This window comes from Neofelis nebulosa, chromosome 1 (genome assembly GCF_028018385.1).
Source record: "Neofelis nebulosa isolate mNeoNeb1 chromosome 1, mNeoNeb1.pri, whole genome shotgun sequence".
Classification (NCBI taxonomy): Eukaryota; Metazoa; Chordata; class Mammalia; order Carnivora; family Felidae; genus Neofelis; species Neofelis nebulosa.
The window spans coordinates 181,615,335-181,634,242 of record NC_080782.1 but is presented as its reverse complement, the minus strand read 5'-3'; positions in this window follow the sequence as shown (position 1 = coordinate 181,634,242).

The window sequence follows — 18,908 nt, the reverse complement described above, 5'->3', positions numbered from 1 at the left end:
GAGTTATAGCAATATATCGTTCCCCAATATCCCTGGCATATATCTTTAATGTTCATCAGGATTAACTCTCTGAACAAGGATTACAGAATTATTTTTTTGAGACCTTGAGTTGACTTTCTCTCTTGGCTTTTAGTAAACAGTAATTCACTCAAAATTCCCTAACTAATAAAATATCATTTTATAGCGGAGGGTGAGTGCAAGTCTTCTAGGAATTACCAGTATCTATGCCACTGATGTTGAATATTTCTATCCTCTTCAATGACATCTTATACCCTGCCTCCCACCACAGCAGTTTGCAACAAACTGGTTATACAGTTATATAACAGCCAGATACTAAATCAAAGACACTGAAGAATATTTTGAAACCACATTTTCATGAGACTTTTCAAACTCTATTATGATTTACAGAATGATACTTTGGAATCAGAATGATTCCCTGAGAGGAATACCCAAAGTGGGTGCTATATGACCATGGTATCCAAGATGTCACTAAAACATGTCATTTATTGCCCATATATTAATTTTCAATTTCTGCATAACAAAATTAACAGAAATCAAGTGGGCTAAAACAATACTCTTTTATTTTGTTACAGTTCTTTTAAAATTTTATTTTAGAAATAAGAAAACATATTCTGCAACCTATAAATGATAAACCTAATAAAACTCTGAGACAGGTTATTAAATAGACATTTATAAACATTGCAAAACATTACATTATAAACATTTACAAAAAAAAAAAAAAAGATCCTTACTAAAAGTCACAATAAAATTCTCCAGAATCTAACAGTTCTTTAGATCAGAATTCTGGCAAGCTTAGCTGAGTACTTTGCTTAGGATCTCACAGGGTTAAAGTCAAGATGTCACCAGGATGGCCTCTATTCTGAGATCTCAGAGCAAGAATTTTATTTATCAGTCATATCTCAATAAAGCTGAAAAAATAAGAGTCCTAACAGATGTTTCCAGGTTGGGTTTCAAAATTGCTCAGGACTCATGACTCCTTTTTTCTTTCAGTTTTCTCCAATTTTGAATGGGAATTTCCCATGCCTGTTCCAACATTGTATTTTTCAAGTTAATGACTTGTTTTCTAGATTCACAGGTCAAGGGATATGGAGGACTTGGGCCTCAGGATGGATTATATCCAGAACTTTATCTAAACCTGAATTAATTTGTTTAGATAATGAAATTTGGGACTTTGAAGCGGATGAGATTTAGATGAGGTTGGTACCTTGAGTTGATGGTGTAATGGGTTGAGCCTTCTGAGGAATATTGGGGGTGGGTTGAAGTTACTTTGTATGAATATTGGGGATGGATGTGAATCTTTGAGGGCCAGAAGGTATATTGCTATAGGTTGAATGTCACCCACACACAAAACACGTCCATGTTTTAATATCTGGAAACTGAATATGTTAGCTTATATGGAAAAAAGGACAATGGAAATTTGATTGTTAAAGGTTTTCTGATGGGAAGGTCATCCTGGCTAATCGAAACGCGCCCAATATTATCACAGAAATCCTTAAATAAGGGTGGCAGGAGCATCAGAGTCAGAGAGAAGGTGGTTTGATCTCAGAGGCAGAGGTCAAAGGATCTTTCCTTTCCTTCAAGTTTCCAATAATGTGCATCTAACTTCCTTCCGACCCCTCAACATCAATGTCTTTAGTGCCCTATTTCTAGTAACCATTTGTTCAAGGAAATATAATCTTGTTATCATGCTCCTGGGTGGCTCAGTCGGTTCAGTGTCTGACTTCGGCTCAGGTCATGATCTCATGGCTCTTTTCGTGAGTTCGAGCCATACACAGAGCTATATAGGCTGACAGCTCAGAGCCTGGACCCTGCTTTGACTTTTTGTCTCCCTCTTCTGCCACTTCCGCCCACTCACACTCTGTCTCTCACTCTGTCTCTCTCAAAACTAAATAAACTTTAAAAAATAAATAAATATTTTTTCCAGTCTCTCCGTGCTGACCATTTCCCCAAAAAACTTTCATATTTAAGGAACTCATTAATGCAGTACCCATTTCCAGGTATGAAAATTGTATTAATTTTCTACTGGTGTGCAACAAATTCCCATAAATTTAGCAGCCTGCAACAACACTTCTGTAAGTCATAAGTTCGGTAGTTAGCTTGGTTTTCTGTTTTCCAGTTATAGAAGGCTAAAGTCAAATTATGGAGTGGGCTAGGTTTATATATGGATAGTCTGGGGAAGAATCTTCTTCGGAGCATAATATAATTATTGGAACAATTCAGTTGCTTGTGGTTATAGGTCTGAAATACCATTTCTTGATGTTTGTCATTTGGGGTCTCTTCTTTGCATCTATAAGCTGCCTATCTTTGTTCTTGTGAGTCCACCCCTCTCTTCAAACCAGCAGAGTGCACTGAATCTTACACACTTATAACATTCTGATTTCTGTCACCAGCTAGAGAAAACTCTGCTTCTAAAAGAATTGAGTAATTACATTAGGCTCACTGAGAAAATCTATCTTTTGCCATATAATACAATATAAGCACAGGAATAATACAGCAGGGCAAAGGTCATGAGGGCCATCTTATATTCTACCTGCCACATCACTAGTTTTTGATTTTATTATTTGTACTGTGACCACCTCTTGGAAAAGCATAAATTTTACTAAATGTAAAATTTTATGACAATTGATCTTGATGCCTACCTGATTAGATGACTGCAGGATTAACTTCATTAGCAATTGGTTCTCATTCACCAATCTTCACTTTCTCTAATATTTCAGTATTACACATTACATACTAACAATTCTCTACCCCAATGACCCAGCCCTCCCACAAAAGTACATTAAGAAGTATCCTTTTAAATTGGAATGTAGGCTACAGCAAATATTTTAAAAGGAAATTCATATGTCTGCACAAAAACCTATCCACAGATGTTTACTGCAGTTTTATCCATAACTGGCAAAACTTAGAAGTAACCAAAATGTCCTTCAGTAGGTGAATGGATCAATAAACTGTGCAACATCCAAACAGTGGGATATTATTCAGCACTGAAAATAAATGAGTTATCAAGTCATAAAAAGACAGGGATTAACTTCAAATACATATTAATAAGTAAACGAAGGCAATCTGAGAAGGCTACATATTGTATCATTCCAACTGTATGACATTCTGGGAAAGGCAAACCTATGGAGATTGGAAAGATCAGTGGTTGTTGGAGGTGGGTGAGGGAGGTAAAGAAGCGGAGCACAGAAGATTTTTAGGGCAGTGAAAACACTCTGCATGGTATTATAATGATGGACACATGCCATCATACATTTGTCCAGAACCACAGAATATATAGCTCAAGGAGTGAACAGTAATGTAAATTAAGGGCTTTGGGTGATTATGATGTATCAGTGTAGGTTCATCAGTCTTAAATGTACCATTCTGGGGGGGGGAAGGAATGTACATAATGGGGGAGGCTATGTATGTGTAGGCGCAGAGGGGTTATAGGAAATCTCTATACCTTCCTTTCTTTCAATTATGCTGTGAACTTAAAACTGCCCCCCAAAATTAAGTCTAAAACAGCAACAACAAATAAGGGGGGATTCATGACCTGCCTCTGCCTTGTCCTGATATCAAGAATCTTCTTAAACTAACTGATATAATTTTGATGTACTATTAATTCACACAAACATAACTGTATTGTATAAAGAAGACATTGATTTGTTGTGTGAGTGTTCCAGCAACAGTATGTAGAAGTATCAGATTCTAGTCATGGTAAGGATCAACTACATCGTCCACAGAATTCCTAAAATCTGGTCAAATACCATGTTCAAGATCACCTCAAAAGGCCTAGAGGGGACTGACAACATCATGTGTGGGATCCGTTGTCTTACAAGACAGTGTCTGAATTCTAAATTCTCATTTTATGTGTTGTGTAACATTGTGCAATGATCTCATTGAAGAGAGGCTTATTTGTAAAACTAAAGGTTAATCGTGGAATTGCTGTCAAAATATGCAATACACTTTAATAATCTTCTTCCTCCTTTATAATTCATTTCAAACATGTATGATTGATTTACCATTTAAGAAACTGAGAACTCTGGCAGGGAATGAAACAACTATGCCATGATTGATACTTGCTTTGTATTGTGTTTCTGTCTCCTATTCTGATTCATGATTCTGGTTAATTAATGTTATAATATTGGCTTTTTCAAGTGACTGAAGTGAAAGGAAATCTTTCCTACGGGGAAATTCTGTAATATGCTCAGATCATCTGATGTCACCCTAAAAAACTGTGAAATGTCCTTTCACTTCCAGTGTCAGAGAATAGCGTTAGAATTAACTTCTAATTCAAACACACCCCCCCACACACACACACCTCCTTATAAGATTAAATTTAAAAAGATAAAATAATATGCTCAGGAAAAGCATAAAATCAATATTATTAGGATATGAATTAGAGTGGATTAAGAGACCAAGAAATTGCTTATCACTTGTTTTCTGCACAGGAAAGAATAAAATGAAATATATTTCACAACACCACTATCACAAAGATTTTCAGCCTATAAGAAAACAGAAAGTCTCAACTTCCCAGAAGTAATCTGAAATGGGACACACTTTTCAAAATATCACATGGAAGTGTTGGAAATTTTGAAAGTAGTGGAAATTGATAGGGTCTAGTCTCCTGTGAAATTGAGCAATGCATATTCCTTAGCTTACAAAGAAGAATAAAATAGATCAGTATCAGTCAAAACCTAAAGTCTGCAGTGCTATCAGCCTAGAAGAATAAACAAAATATATTATGCTGTTGCTATGGGAACAAATTCCTCTTGGGTGTAAGAGAAATTTCTTTTAACAAAAATTCAACTTGAACCACTAATATAGGAACAATTGTAATTTTCAAAGGGAAAGAGAATTAGTAGATATAGGTATTCATTGAAGGAATTTCTTTTCAGTTTGGATTTTATACTTGTTGCGACTTAAAGCCTTGAGACTTCCCAATTACGGTCAAGAAACTGAGCCACCTTGGGAAGTTAGTAGATAATGTTCTTATATAAAAGAGAAATGTCAAATTCAGAATACTTATTAGGTAAGTCATTCATGAAAACTGCTCTTTAGAAACCACATTTACACTCTCACTTATCACTAAGATAATAACATTACTCCAAATGCTCTTGATTAGAATTTCTTTCTTCAAAACACAAAATTAAAAGAATGGAAATGCAGGTCACTAAATGTGAGATAATATTTGAAAAACACATAACTGATACAAGGCTAATATTATATATATATATATATATATATATATATATATGTGTTTGTATATATATATATATATATATATATATATATATATATATATGATTGTGTAAATCAAGAAAGACAACCTGACTGAAAAATGGGCAAAAGATGCTTAGCCAAAAATATATGTAAAAAGGTGCTCAACTATATTAACAATCATGTAAATGCATGTTCGGAAAGAGGAATGAGACATAGCTACACACTCACTTAAATAGTTCTAAGGGAAATACTGGCAAAGCTAAGTGCTACTGAAGACATGGATCTATAGGAACTCTCAAACACTATCAATGGGAGTCAAAATCTTCCAGTTGGTAAAATTCTTAGAAATATTATGGCTAAATTGAACATGTTTATACCCAATGGGAATGTGTGTACACATTCATCAAAATATGAATGAGAATTTCTATCAAAATATTATTTTTTTAACATTTATTTATTTTTGAGAGAGAGAGAGAGAGAGAGCGTGAGCAGGGGAAGGGTAGAGAGAGAGGGAGACACAGAGTCAGAAGCAGGCTCCAGCCTCTGAGCTGTCAGAACAGAGCCTGACGCGGGGCTTGAACCCACGAACTGTGTGACCATGACCTGAGCTGAAGTCGGATGCTCAACTGACTGAACCATCCAGGTGCCCCCCTATCCAAATACTATTAATAATGATCAGAAATGGAAAACAACCCAAACGTTCATCAAGAATAGAATGGATAAATAGTGGTAACTGTACTGTAGGATACTGTACATCAAAGTAAATCAGCTAACTAGAGATGTAAACAACATAAATAAATAACATAATACTTAATCAATGAAGCCAGATTCAAAAGAATATACATTATACAATTCCTTCATATACAGTTTTAAGTCATGAAAAATGTATTATGAAATTAGAAGACAGTACAAGGTTACCTTTGAAAAAACAGGGTGGTGTTGGGAGGAGACAAGAGGGAGGCTTCTGCAGTGCAGGGAATATTCTGATCCATGATCTGGATGGAGTTTGTAAAGGGTTTTCTTACAATAATATGTTTAGAGGTATGCTTATGATATCAGCATTTCTCTGTATGTGGGTTTTCAAGTTTTAAAATATTAATTGCAAATTAATTCAAAGCATCTTAAAAGAACACATATGGTCACTTCGTTCATTTCTCTCCTTTCAGGAAAGACTACAACCAATTGATCTCAAGAAAATAATATTCCATGGCTATTGCATACCCTGCAAGGAAAGGAATGAACATCAGAAATTTCCTTTGAATATTATCTACAATGGTCACAGTGAAATAGTAAGTAGCCTCTAAGTCAAAAATACTTGAATGGTGTTCTGACCTTCATTTTTCTTCTTGGATTAACCTATGCATGGCACCAGAAGAGACAAATATTAAATATCTGTTTATATCAGCCTTGCATGTGCTGGCTAGTCTATCAAAATTTAGTGACTTCTGGGATACTGCTGGCAGTTTTATATTTTGAGATACTGTATTATATGACAGTTGAAAACAAGGTGGGGGGGTGGTTAGTCAGATAGGGAGACTAAGCTTCAAGCCCTGGTTCAGCCCTAACAGTTGTTTGACCTTGGCCACGTGGCTTTACCACCAAATTCCTGATGTTTTTATTGGGAAAGAAGTCATTGTACAAGTACTAATATTGTATGGTGCTGAATGATCAGTGCAACAATACAAATAAAACACATATCAATCTCAAGATTCATGGCACCCTGAAAATGCTCAATAAATATAATTACATTAAATTATAATAAAAATGTATCATTTATAATAAGAAAAGCATTAAGTATCAGTGGAAATCTACTTATCTCACAATTGTAATATGCTATATGTAATTAGTTTCTACTTCTCTTTTGACTAGCTCAAATATTTTAGGTTCCAATTTCTTTGCTTTGTTGTTGTTGTTGTTGTTGTTGTTGTTGTTGATGATGTTGTTTTGAAGATTCCATCATATTAATTTTTTCCCGTTAAAACACATTGAATTGCAGCTGAAACCTGAGTGACTCAGTAATCAGTACCAAACATGGTGGCAAACAGCCAGACCTCAAGGATAACATTTTAGGATTAGGGCTGTCTGACCTGCTTTAGGTTTAAAGGCAATGAGGATGAGACTAACATTAGAGAATGGAACTGTAGTAATTTAGGGCACATCATGTCAAAACTGCCACTTAAATCATCACCTGTGGTTACCTGGAAGAAAATGCCTACTGAAGGCATAGCTATGGAGGACGAAGCACTTGACTAACATAATGCTTGTACTGGGCATGCAAAAGACAAGGGTTCTGAAACTCTTGCTTCTCACAGCACTGAAAAATCGAAGAAAGAAAACAACGGGATTCTTTCAGTTCAATGATCAAGGTACAGAGACAAAACCAGTAGGTTTCAAAACTATCATAAAAATATACCGTATTGCCTAAAACCTTACAATGAATTTGTTAACTAGTGCATGATAAATTGTTATGTAGGTTGAATGCACAGACTTCTTTGGTAAAGTTACTCATTGAAAAAAAAATGACACTGAAAATTGGAATGATGACATTTAGGTAATTCTGGGGTCCACAGATTCCACATTCCACTGAGCCTTTCTAGACAGCAGAGACAGTTCCTCTTCCACTGTCTGATGAAATCTGTCTTGCCTTAATTGGCAGTCCATTAAGACTTTAATTTAGGTACTTACCTTTCAAGTGCCTGTCAGTTTTCTTCATTCCTATCTCTTGTCAATGAGTGTTGATCTATAATTACATTCAGATGCCAGCATATCCCAGTGTGCCAGTTAAGAAGTTGAACCTGAGATGTCAAAAGTGTTTCATGGTTTTCAAATTCATATCCTCAAGCCATGGGTAATTTGTGGACGAGTTTGCTAAACTAAGATGGGAGGAAAAAAAATTGTTAAGTTCAAAGTATTACATCTAGCAACTAAGAATCTCTTTCTTTCCGTCTTTCAGCTAGATCTCTGAAACAGATTTAGTGGTGGTATACTCAGCATGAGATTAAAATACCAGAGATTTCTGGGTATAGTCAAGTACTATTGTGTCTGATACAGTATCCACTAGCTAAATGTATCTATCAAGGTACTGTGTCTCCTCCAAATCAAGATGTGGTTTAAGTGTAAAACACACGTCAGAGTTTGAGGACCTAGTGCAAAACAAAAGCAAAAGATCATTAATAGAGATTATATTGATTACATGTTGGAGTTATAATTGTTTTAATGTAGTGAATTAAAGAAAATATTAAATATTTTAAAGTGTCTTTTTCATTTTAATTTATGTTTAATGTTTATTTATTTATTGGCAGGGGGTAGGGGGAAGGACAGAGAGAAAAGAGAGAATTTTAAGCAGGCTCCAGGCTCAGCACACAGGGCACCACCTCACAAACCATGAGATCATGAGCTGAACTGAAATCAAGAGTCAGATGCTCAACCGACTGAGACACGCAGGTGTCTCCAAAATGTTTTTTGTTTTGTTTTGTTTTGTTTTTTAGTGTGGCTACTACAAAATTGAAAATTCTATATATGGCTAACACTAAACTTGTATTTGATATTGTATTTCCAGAATAAAGAATCTAAAGAGTTAAAGAAACTGTGGTGTGGAATTCATTTTAACATGCATGTCTGGTTTACCCAACTATTAATTAAGACCCCCCAACAAGGGCCAGGGGTTTCTGCCAATACTGGGCAATTTATTGGTAAGAAGAAGGACAACATCCTTGAAAGGAGCATAAAAGGATGTGTTTTGGAATCCCTTAGTACAGTTGGGAGGTCGTAGCCATTGAAGTAGCCCTGAGTCCCCAGTGGGCATGATGACTCCAGCTTTCATGTATCATTGGCCAGCTCTCACAGTTACTGGAATGGACAACAAGGTGCAATGAGAGTCACTGTCCTGTCAACTTTGGTTCAGGACACAGCATTTGTTCTAAACCGGTCACCAGCAAATAATTCTGTTTCTTCCATACCAATGACATTTAGTTCAGGTTTCAAAGAGTACATGCAGGAGAGGCACAAAAATTTAATTTCCTGTTTACAGGTGTTAGTATTTAATGCAGAAATGATTCCATCAGCATTGACACATTGGCTTTAATACCTTCTCCCCAGATAGACTGAACTTTACACAGGCTTTTTTTCTGAATCTAGGCTCTAAATTCCCTTTCTGAGAGCATACATTTTAGAAAATTTCAAATTGTTCTTTCTTAAGCTACCTCTTTGCAATATAAATCATTTTTATTTAAAACTTTTTATTATTTATTTATTTTGAGAGAGAGAGAGAGAGAGAGAGAGAGAGAGAGAGATAAAGAGCAAGCACGGGAGGGGCAGAGAGAGAGGGAGACAGAGAATCTCAAGCAGCCTCTGCACTGCCAGTGCAGAGCCCGACATGGGGCTCAAACTCACGAACCATAAAATCATGACCTGAGCTCAAATCAAGAGTTGGACGCCAACCAACCAAGCCACTCAGGTGTCCCACAATATAAATATTTTTAAACAGTCTTGCCAGTTTTGCAATCAGGCATGTCTTTCTCAATGACCTGGGTGCCATCTCTTTGAAATGCAGTATGAAAGGGACAGGGCCCCTTATATCCTAGTTTCTGTGGGAATGAATGTGGGGCCCTAACTATGAAAGACACCTTCCTCCAACTTGTAAAACTCCTTCCTTTCATGAAAATAGCAGAAAGTTCACTTTACCTTTGAATAAAGCCCTTTAGCAAATGCAAATGGCTTATGATTCCTCTTTCCCCAGCTCTTAAAATCTCTTTGACCTTTTTGTATTTAGTGGAGTTAAGCTCTGGCTGATTCCAGCGTCTCTCTCCTATTGCAATAGTTTTGAATAAAGTCTCTCTTGCTCTCTAACTTTGTTCAGTACAATTTTTGTTTTGACAGGATATTCAGTCATGCTTGCATTGATGTAGAAGTCTAGATTGACTGCTAGCCATTGTAGTCTTAGCATAGCATAGGAATAATAGGAAAAAAAAAAAGAAAGAAGGAAATGTGGCATAGACCAAAGTGGTTATTTTTCTTATTCAAATGTGCTACATTATGCATATGTGGAAGATTATGCCAGGATCTTGTGGTGTGTTCTTCTCTGCCTCATAGTACTGCCATTCCAGTCATAATGTTAATGAAAAACTATAGCAACACAACGCAATCAGGCCCCTGAAGGCTAAGATTACCCCAGAATGAAGATTTGAACCATGCTGCAAAAGGTAAAACACTGACCACCCAAGCTGCATCGAGGTAATTAACTAGAATAACTGAGCACAAAAGGAATATAAGAATGGAAAAAGTAAATGTGGGAAGACTGATGGAGGAATGTTTTAGTTCATTTAAACTACAGTCCAGTGACAAGATAAAGAAATAAGGGTCTTTGGGTCTCAGATTCACACTCATCCTTCCATATTCTAGTTAGTTTCAAGTTAAATTCTGCCTATGGGAGACATTTATGGAGACTGAAAGAGAGAGAAAGGGAGTAATCATGTTTTCGTTCTTGTTTCTTGCTCTGATTGGGGCCCTGTGCTTATAAAAAGCAAGAACTGAAAGCACATGTGAACACAATCTAACAGTTATAAACCTATCTCACAAATAAATATGTTAATATCCTAAATAAGATACTACTGAATTAGACATGGTAACAAATTGAGTGATTAATAAAATCTGAGAATATGATTTGTCTATTAAAAATCTAGTCATGTCACAATAATAAAGTCTATGATTTTTTAACATAACTCACTGAAAGATAATTGGGAGACATTTTATTATGTAAATAGGTGATGCTAAATCTTTCTGTAGAGAGTAAAATAGTATTGTTCAGGGGAAAATAATTATTTAATTACTTGGGATAGAAGATGAAACTTCAAGAGATTGTATATGTGCAGAACTAACAAGGTATGGGGAAAGGCAGACAATTCTGAAGCTCTGAACAGAGCCTGGGTGGAGATATCAGACAGCTCACTGGAAAGATGTGCTTAAAAGCCTGAGAAAATACAGAGATGCTCCTCAGGAATTCGTCCAAAGTTTGAATGCCCAGACAGTGTGGAATGGTATGGGATTCAATTTAATTTTACTTTGTATTTCTGGGCCACATTTGTATCTGGGTTATAAATTTCCTTGGCTCATAATGGGTCAGCTGTATTAAGGTACAGTTACTGGATACATGTCAAATTAAATAAAAATCCTAGAATTCTTCATGGAAGCAGAGATTATTGCTAACTTGATCTAGACTGCCCTGTGAACATGCCAAGTCTGAAGAAATTTTTAAAGCCTTCTTTTAGGTAAGTTTAAGTGTCTTGGGGGGTTATGTGTTCCTGCATACCTGCAGCGGTTCATGTGTGTGACTAGCACTGTTAGAGGGTTTGTTTTGGACAAAAGCCAAGAATGCTTAATATAGGATGAATTTCAAAATATTTGTGATTCAAATATGTGTCTACATATATTTTTTCAACATTTCATTGAGGTAAAAATGAAGTGCATATCATATATGCTTAGCTGCCAAGATGAAAATCACCTGGAGTCTTGGATCCCACTGTGTGATTTGTGATTATACAAACACTGCTTCTTCTCTAGAGGCTATATATAATACATCAGAAGCTAGCAACATTCTTGGAAAGTGCAGTGTCAGGGAAGGGGAGGAGAGTTTTAAATTGTGGTTCAATGTACAACAGGAGAGGACTTTCACTCCTGAAGGCAAATAGAAGAAAGAGATTGATAAACAGTTTCTAGGGCCTGACACTAGTAGTTAAATGTTGTCTCAAGGTTGCCGATGGCTCAGAGTCCTGGCAGATTGCCTCGTAAAAGTCAAATGGATCTTCCCTACTGTGGAAAGACATAAGCCAATTTTTTTGATCATGAACCAACACTTAGGAGAAAACACATACATTGAGATTATTAAAATATATTTCATGATGTATTTTGCAACAAACAGCACAAAATTATTTTGAATACTGTATGGTTAAGTAGATTAGCTATGAGTAATTGAACACTGGAGCATTTTGTACTGGACTTCATAACAGATGCTCAGCTTTCCTGATAGAATTGAAGATCCCCTAACTCTAGTATTAGAAAAATTATTTTCGTATTAAGGAGAGAGCAGTCTCTCTGTAGTGAACAAATGGATTCCCTTACACCTCAACTCTGAGGGAAAGAAATTTAGCTTGAGTTCTAAAGAAAGAGAGGCATCTGGCCTCTGATGACAAGGAGAAAAAGTATACATAAGAACCCACAGGTGGGACAAAATGGGCATATTTGAGGTTCTGGAAAATAGCTTGTATGTGGAATGCTTGGTGAGCAAGAGGAAGTTCAAGATAAGGTTGCAAAGGTAGGAAGGGGCTTGATCATACCAGCTTTGGGGTTTAGGTTTTGTTCAAGATACAATGAGAAGCCACTGAGGAATTTTGAATAGAGTAGCTGAAATCATCATACATGAATGTGGGGGTGAGGAACCAGAAGCTCAATAGATTCAAGTAGTGACCCCGAGAAGACTACAGAGCCAGTGCTATTGGTCTCAGAAAAGCTGACATGTTTGTAGGAGAGAGGAGGCTGTCGAGTCCAAACACTCCACCACTGCAGGGGCTTTAGGGCTAGAGATTTGGGGATCTCTTGTTGAGTAGACTGCAGGAAAAACAAACAAACAAACAAACAAACAAACAAACAAACAAATAAAAAAACAGCTTCAAGTCAAGACAAGATTGTAAAGGGATAAGGAAGTTTACACGTAACAGTGTCATACCAACAAAAAATCAGTTTTTCAGTTGAAAAGTAAACATTTCAGAGTCAAAACTCAGGTAAAATAGCAACTAATAGAATCCTGTTCCAAAATGCATAGAAATGTCATAAATCCCTCCTTTTATCTCATTCTGCCAGTTGCTAGGGTATGTCATTATCTTCTTGATTGTTGAGAGGCAGCCAATGTAAGAAAGAAAGAAAAAAAGAAAGGAAGGAAGATAGAAAGACAGAATGAAAGGAAAGAAGGAAGGAAGGAAGGAAGGAAGGAAGGAAGGAAGGAAGGAAGGAAGGAAGGAAGGAAGGAAGGAACAGAGGGAGGAAGGAAGGAAGAGAGAAAGGGAAAGAAAGAAAGAAAGAAAGAAAGAAAGAAAGAAAGAAAGAAAGAAAGAAAGAAAGAAAGAAAGAAAGAGAAGGAAGAAAAAGAAAGAAAGCAATCTCCTCTGACAATACTCTGTAAGAAGGATGCATTCATACATGTGTGTAATGCCAGTAACCAAACTAAGAAAAATAGGACTTTTTAATCTTGGAACTTTATACATAAAGTTCAGAGAGATAAGGTGATAAGTCACACACAGCCTCACATTAACCTTCTTTTTATCCTTTATACAGCTATGGAATAAACTCATATGTAAAATGATATTTGAAAGCTTCAGGGAAACTAGAAAGAGACTAGTATGATTAGGGAAGTGAATACAGTAAAATGTGGATACACTTGAGTCTTGCTGCCATTGTGTTCTCTTTAACTAATTTTGTATATCTCTTATCTGGTTCATTTTGCTTTGAATTTATTATAGCTTACAAATTTCTTATTTAGAACTTCATGATAGTGTCTCTGCTTAACCAATCAGACTCCAAATAAAGGCAGTAGTATTTCTGCAAAATAAGCATATGCCCCTCAGAAGCATAAATTGTCCTTGAGCCATTTCCCCCTAAAAGCACTAAATAAAATTTGTAACCAATTTAACAAATACTTCTTAAATTGAAAGGAATCAATTTTAATGTGTCTTTCTGGAAATTACTTTGGATATTGTCTTTCCTGTCATGTTGTCAAGGTAATCCATGATGTATCCTCAGAAATAAACGTGAAATTCAAACAGAATGATTATACCATAATCATAGTCTCCAGTGGAGACTAAAGCAACAACATGCTATGACAAAAAAGGCTTAGCTATATGAATCATAAAACAATGCATACAGACATGATTACAAAAGTTGCAGTAGTTAACGTAGCTCCATTTCAGTTGTAAAACAAAATCAGAGCTAATGTTAAAATTTGTCTCATTTTACTTGATGAACTTTATCCCCTCTTGTATTGTATATAACCCTAGTTTAGAAATGAGATATTGATTTATGTTTAATCAAGGATTAATTATTGCTTTAATTAAAATGCTGTAATTAATATAATTAATTGAGAGTTTTATGCTCTACTAAAAATTCCCAGGTTTCAAATTCTGGGCTGCCAAAATTTAATAGAAAAGAATTTTTTGTTGGAGGGCCTCCTGCCTGAAGATTCCTATAATTCTTTTGGGTTCATATCTGTCCAAAGCTGCTGTGTGTGTGTGTGCGTGCGTGCGTGAGTGTGTGTGTGTGTGTGTGTGATAAAAACTCCACTGCAGGCTTGGAATGGTTTCCAAGAGTGTGTTTTATTACTTTAGCATTAATTTCCGTATTGCAATTGGTAGATGTACTCAAAGGTCCCTTATGAAAAACTATATAAATCAAAATTTATGATAAAATATACTATGGCACCTATTTGCAATCATACCTTAAGAAATTTTTACATATTTATAATAGATAAAGCAGAGCCTTGTCAGATTATTAGGCAGAAGAGTTTTCCCATTATAGCTCTCTTGACAAATCTGTAGTCAAAATAAATTATAGGTACATTAAGGAAATCTGAGTGATGTTACATTGTTGTGCTTTGTTGTGGTATATCTTGTTTTTGAAGAGACGTTTTTAAAATCATTTATCATCCCAGTAATGATTATTTTTAACAACTGGTTTTGTAAACATTTGTCAAATCTGCATGTGTATTCTCAATTAAATAGACAGCAATAATATCATCTTTGTTTCTCACTGTGACTGTCCAAACATTGATTCCTCCTCTCTGAAAAGTTACTCCTTCAGGAAAATGTCACCTCCATCTGGAAAATGTCATTTATATCATCTTCTCCACCTCTTTCTTGTTGCCAAGTGTTGACTTGTTGGTGATTTACTCTCCTTGAATGAAGACTTTTGATCCTGACGTAAATTTGCTTTTTTAAAAATTATTCTGTAACATTATTAGTGATTTTACACTAAGTAAAATGAACCTGGTAAATCATCAAAAATCCTGGACTCTGTCTCTCACAGCTACCCACTCTGATTACTGCATTCTATAATTATGCATTCAATTCCTCCCACTCTGTACAAACCATCAACCTATTCAGGTCTACACCACTTGACTTCACCTTTTGGAGCACAATTTATCAACCCTTTTCTGGCTTCAGGACTTCTTGTCATGATTCATTGCTCGTCATAAAACTCAATTTCCAGCCAATGTTCTCAAATCACTTGTGCATCCGTCACTCCATTTTACCGCACTGAAAACCATGCGGGATTAGTCAGAAGAAATGCCTCTCTATTCTGCATTTGGGCCTATGAATACTGGTTAGTAAAGCCGATAGACATGATAAGACTATTTTCTCTCTAATTTCATGAGAAACTCCATTGCTTTTCCTTTTTGGCTACATTTTCCAAATTTTGTATGAAACTTTCATACATGCTCTTCTGTCCTCTTACGTCCCATTCTCTAATCCTCTATGTGCCTCTCAGGATATACTGTCTTCTGTAAGAAGTGCTTAGTTGCTATCTCCTTATCTTCCCACAATCAACCCTAAGTGTTTATTTTCTCTGGCTAACACATTACTGCTAAGTGGCTTGAAAGAAACCAAGTTTATTTTCTTACATTTGTAGAGATGTCTTCACTCTTACACTCCAAAAGTGTGTCTTCAGGGACTAAAATTAACATGGGATCAGGGCCACATTCTTTCTGGAGGCATTGGGAGAGAATTGGTTTTAAGCTTCTGGAGACTGCCTGCATTCCCCAACTCAAGGGCTTCTTCCAATAATGGCATCTCTCCAATTTTTGTTTCCATCTTCACATTTCTTTATCTTACCTTTCTGCCTCAAAAGACCTTATGATCAAAGGTGGCCCACTAGGAACCTATAGGTTAATCACCTCATCTTAAGAAGTTTAACTTAAGGGGGCACCTGGGTGGCTCAGAGCCTACAGCCTGCTTTGGATTCTGTGTCTCCCTCTCTGCTTCTCCCCCGCTCATGCTCTGTCTCTCTCTGTCTCTCAAAAATAAATAAACGTTAAGTAATGAAAAAATAATTTAACTTGATCACACCTTCAAAATAACTTTTGATATGACAGGTAATATATTCACAAGTTTGAGAGATTAGCACATAGGAATTTAGTAGAGACATCATCCTACCATACCTATGATCCTACCTACATGTTCACCCATTCTCTTTCTTCTCTTCTGTTATAATAGGAAAAAGGTCCCTTTATTTATCCCCCAAAAAACGAAAATTCACTCCACTTGTGTTCTGTTCTTTGAATCTCCACTTCTTCCAGGTTTCAGAAGAGCATTACTCCTTAATTTACAATCACTCTCCTTATAACACAAATTGCCATTTTATTAAGAATTAGTCCTCCACCACTTACAAAATTGGGTGTAAAATTAACCATCTCCCCACAGAAAGCCAACATAAATAAATAAACTTACTCACTCACCCCACATCAGCTATTGCCTATTGTTTTTTAACCCTAGTCATTTGGTCTTCTGGTAGCCTTGGTGATTTTTTTTTTTAATCAAATACTATTTGGTATAAAAACCTGTAGTTTGTTTACTGTTATATCAGTCTTGTTGATATTATCTTTATTTAAAGACGATTTTTAAATATTTCCACTTTTTAGATTTTTGCTTATTTTTATTTTTTAAAATTTTTATTTATTTATTTTCAGAGAGAGACAGAGTGTGAACACAGGAGGGATAGAGAGAGACACAGAATCTGAAGCAGGCTCCAGGCTCTGAGCCATCAGCACAGAGTCCAACGCACAGCTTGAGCCCACTAACTGTGAGATCATGATCTGCCTGAGTCGAAGTTGTAGGTTCAAATGACTGAGCCACCCAGATGCCCCCAAAATTTCCACTCTTTAACTCACCTCAAACTGTTTTATGTCTCTCACTTTCCTGTTGATACTCTCAATGTTATGGTCAACAAAACCCACCATTTATTTCACGGTACTCAACTAAAATAAACTAACTTCTGTCACCTTACTTAGCCAATTATAGGAAATCACACTTCCTACTACTTCCTATTCCTTTTTATTTTTTTTTTAATTTTTTTTTCAACGTTTTTTATTTATTTTTGGGACAGAGAGAGACAGAGCATGAACGGGGGAGGGGCAGAGAGAGAGGGAGACACAGAATCGGAAGCAGGCTCCAGGCTCCGAGCCATCAGCCCAGAGCCTGACGCGGGGCTCGAACTCACGGACCGCGAGATCGTGACCTGGCTGAAGTCGGACGCTTAACCGACTGCGCCACCCAGGCGCCCGACTACTTCCTATTCCTAGCCAATTAGAAAGAAATCAGATTTCTTTGATTTTAAGATAGCACTTTCTATTTGTTTCCATTTGAACTCACTGCCCACTTAACTTTAACTTCCTTTTACAATTCCCTCCTTTTTTGCTTGATCTTAAACATAGTCGTTCTCTAATGTTTTGTCCATGGCTCTATTCTATACTTACAAACTTTGCCCAAGCAGTATCATCCAAACCCAGGGCTGAGGTCCAATTATAATCTCTATCTTTATCATCAGGATTTTTGTGGTGTAGTCCTCCAGACTTCAATATCAAACTTTTTGGCTCCTGGGTGGCTCAGTTGGTTGAGTGTCCAACTCTTGATTTTGGCTGAGGTCATGGTCCCAGGGTTGTGGGATTGGGTCTCATATCAGGCACCATGTTGAGCATGGAACCTGCTTAAGATTCTCTCTTTCTTTCCCTCTGCCCCTTTCTCTCTCTCTCTCTCTCTCTCTCTCTCTCTCTCTCTGAAATAAAAAAAAAAAAAGAATAAAAAATATCAAAGTTCTTATCTGGCATTTCTCATCAGTGTCCAAAACAATAGAAAAATTGTAGAGATTATTTTCAAAATGATTACAAAGTTTTAAACAATTTCATCACTACTATTTTTGTACATGCAAATATATTTTGTCTCCCAGAAATTAGTTAGCCTCTCTGTCCTCTCTTCTTCTCTTACCCCTTCTTTCATCCCAATTCTACAGACAGCTGGCAGTGATTCTTTTAAAATGTAAGCTATGACAGACATATCCCTCCTCTGATAAAGAATTATCCAGTGTCTTCCTATATCAGACTACACTTGAAGTCCCTCCCTACTATGACCTGTAAGACCAGGTCACATATTATCTTGTACCCACCTAATCCATCACCAGCAAAGTCTTAATGCTGGCTTCTTGCATTTTTATTTTCTTGACACACGAGCCTTATACTTGCCAGCTTCTCTGCAGGTTATGTTCTTCCCCCCCATATTTGTAAAGTTTGTTCACTTAATTTCTTATCTGCTTTTTACTCTTTTTCTTCTTCTTATTTAACATCACTTGATCTATTAGCTATCAGTATACATTCCTGTAGAATGTATAATGTACAATCAATGGCGGTAAGACTTTGCATCCTCGGTGTTCTAGCACCTGCTCAGCTCATTTGTTGAGCGAATGAATGTATTCAAATCCCAGATCCTGGGCACTTACTAGCTGTATTACTGTTTACATGTTACTTAACATGTATAGCCCTCATAATTATTACTTCTGAAATTTAGACCATACTGAAGTCTAGTATTATAGGGTCAGTAAAAGAATTATGTACGATAAACCACTCAGTTCAGTTAACGTAAAGCATTTGGTTC